The sequence below is a fragment of the Vigna umbellata genome, chromosome 2 (genome assembly GCF_029865625.1).
Source record: "Vigna umbellata cultivar VRB3 chromosome 2, Vumbellata_1.0, whole genome shotgun sequence".
NCBI classification, from domain to species: Eukaryota; Viridiplantae; Streptophyta; class Magnoliopsida; order Fabales; family Fabaceae; genus Vigna; species Vigna umbellata.
Genome location: NC_142166.1, coordinates 37,500,364 through 37,503,989, shown reverse-complemented (window position 1 = coordinate 37,503,989; position 3,626 = coordinate 37,500,364).

Here is a 3,626-nt window from a genome sequence, read left to right as displayed (position 1 = left end):
TATGTATTTAATTTACGAATGCTTAGTTTGTTAAAAAACAAAAATAAACATTGTATTAGAGTAAAAGATTATTATATTTTTAATTTTAATATTAAAACCTTAAAACTGGATAAATTAAAACAAGATAATAGAAAAATATTGTCACGCGGCACGTGATATCATGTCATATTATATTATATATAAATAATTTTAAAACAAATAAATATCAAAATTAGGTATATGAAGTGGACTTGTTGTAATATAAAAACAATAGAGAGTTAATCCATCCATCATCCCAGGTCTCTTTTACTCTTTTTAAACGCATGTCAAGTGAACACAAACAAACGGAGATGAATACCCGTTTAAGTAAAATCCTTATTTAAAAGAAGTAAAAACTAATTTTTTTAACATTTATTTTTTGATGAAGGTTATACCTGGATGATTCCTGCTAACTCTTTCTTTGCTTTTTTTTCCAACCCTATCTTACACACCAAAAATTTCACTTTTGTAATACTTACTGTATCCAAGAAAATAGGGAATAGTGTATGTTCTTAAAATTGATAAAAAATTGTTGAGTGTCAGATAACTACTTGAGAAAGATTAAAAAAGTTTTCTTTGAAAATAAAAGTTGTTTGATTAAAGATTTAGATGACAAATATATTATCAAAGTAAAATTGGAAGGGAAAAAACTTATTTTAAAACGCATTGCGAAGCAAGGAGCAAAAATTTGAAGATCAAACTAATTTCAGAATAAGTCCCAAAGTTGGCAGTGGCGTTACTAAACAAAAAACTAAAACTATTGAGCAAAAACGCACAAACAAGCTGATATAGTTGAGTGAAAATGCTCTAAAAGAAAACGCAGCCACCAGTAGACCAAACTAAACAATAGGCACACCCAGGAATGAAGCACTACCAAAACACCACCAACGAACCACCAATGCACCACCACCGCACAACCAAGAGACCAAAATATAGAAAAAAAATTAAAGAAATAGTAATGGATATGAAGAATGAGTTAAGAAGAAACGAATCTGGAGTTGAGAGAAAGAGAGAAAGTGAGAGTTAGGGGTGTGTAGTGCTCTGCAGATGTGAGAGTGAAAATGAGAGGTATAAATTTAGGTTTTCATAAAAAAAAAAAAGTAAAAAAGAAAAATTTTAAGTAAAAAGAATAGTTTTTGAAATAAAAGAAATAGTAGAGAGGGGTAGGATTTGAGGGTAATGGAGAGAGCAACACCAGAAATATCATATAAGGTAAATTCATTGAACACATTGGTATAAGAGGTGGGAGATTTCTTCCTACACCCTCAAAGTGGAATGACTTAGTTACCCTTTATTAAATTTTCATTCTACAAATTGTATAATATGTAATGTAAATTTTAAGTATGGATTCTGTAATCTAAAATTTTAAATTTGTATTATTAATTGTTTAATCTGAAATTTATTTTTATATTTTGGATTGTTTTTCAAAATTTTATTTCAGATTACACAATTCTAAATATATTTTATATTTTGAATGGTCTTCCAAATTTGTATTATAGATTAAAATTCAGAAGAAAAAAAATTGTATTATAGTTACAATCCATGATGTAATTTAAATTACAGGTTCTCTTCCATCTTTGCATCGAAAATCTAGAATATAAATTTACGTTATCGATTACACAACCCAAAATGTAAATTGCATTACAAATTGTATAATTTAGAAAGTAATTTATATTCCAGATTGTCATTCAAATTTGCATTATAAATTGTATTATCTAGAACTAGTTTTAAACTCGTAACTATGCACGAGTTGATATTTGATTATGTGTGTTTTATGTTATAAAATATACATTATATAAAAAGACATTTAGAGGTTGAGGGAAAAAATAATAATATTAAGTTTATAACTAAAATTTGAATAGGGATAACATGAAAAATTATTTATAATTTTAGAAAATTAATATGTATTTCAAAATGTAAAGAGTAGACTTTGTAAAATTACAAACATGTAAAAAAACTGCAGAATAAACTCTCTAAACATATAAATAATAGATTATGCAAAAGTACATAAAGTATGTTATGATAAATACAAATCAATTTATGGACTTATTGGTCTAATGTGCATTGTTAAACTTGTTTAATCAGTACATCGACAAATTTGTCTAATATCTAATGTTAAACTCGTCTAATTAGTGTATGGATACATGTATCTAATGTGTATTGCTACACTCTTCTAATGTGTATGGACAAACTCATCAATTGTGTATTACAAGACACGTCTAATCAAATAATGGATAGAGTTGTCTAATGTATACATAGACTCGTATAATATCACTACAGTAATGAAGGGCATTACCGATGGCCAAAATCCTTCGGAAAACGCCAAAAGCCTTCGGTAACGGCCCATTATCGACGGCCTGCCGACGGTCAAAAAGCCCTCGGTAAACCCCCTGTCGGTAACCATTGTCAAAACAACAACACTCCATGCGACATAAGTAATAAACCTATTACTATTCAAGTCGAACATGGAAGGCAATTTGAACACTTCGGTTACTTTAGGTGAATTCCCAATTTCTCACCTATTAGTACACTTTTTTAGGTTTTACTTTAGAATAGTTTAAGACTAATTCTACTTAGTGTAGTTTAGTGTAGTTAGTGGAGTTTAGCCTAACTCATTATTCAAAGTTTGTTTATGCTATTTTAGTTTAAATCAATTGGTGTGAAGTGATTTTCTTTAGTTCACTTTGGTGGAAGTTGATTGGTTAAAGTGATTTTCCTTTCAGCTATAAAATGGTCCCTATGTGGGCACATTCCTACACCTCTTACAAAGAGTGTGATGGGTGTGAGGGTTTTGGGTTTCTCTTCTTCGAAGTGGAAGAGAAGGTGGAATGAGTGAGGGTTGTGGGTTTTGTCTTATTTGGTTTGATCACATTTAGGGTAAAAAAAGTCAACCTGAGCAATCAAGCATGATCAATTTGAAAAATATTCTAACTCTAAAACAATGATATCATTAGCTTGGGAACTTAGAATGTCAATAATTGATACAAGTAAGAAATAACAGTTATGAAACACATAGGGAGTCAAAAGGAACGTAAGATATGTGCTAGAATAGATTTCAAAATGCAAGAACTGGTTATCACTGAATTTTCACATTAAAATTGGCGTAGTGCAATGCCTTTGATGCAGCAATCAAAATAAGCTTTCTATATCACAAATCTGCAACTATACCACAAAAAATGCTGAAATATTGGTGGTTTGAATGCTCATTTTGCACAAAAGTGTTTATAATCATAATTTTATGGTTTTAGCAACTTTTCTTTATGAAATATGACTTGTACAAGCTGCCAGCACATGCTAAATATGATTAAATCAAAATATCACTGTTTCAATTGCTCTTTAACACCAACTTTAACCATTTTCACCAACCAAATTCAAGCATAAGAATCAAATTGGATTGTAATCATGTAATCTGACTCTAGGACAACAATTGAGATGTGAATAACACTCTAGGAGTGAATTCAAAGATGTCCAGAGGTGAGTTCTAAGCTGGATACATGAGAAAGAGACAAGATTGGCAAAATTACTTTTAAGCACGAGAATTGGTGTCAAATTTGCTTCAAATATGGTCACACTGCCACAGTAAGAGCTTAATCTTTATAAAGAAAGCT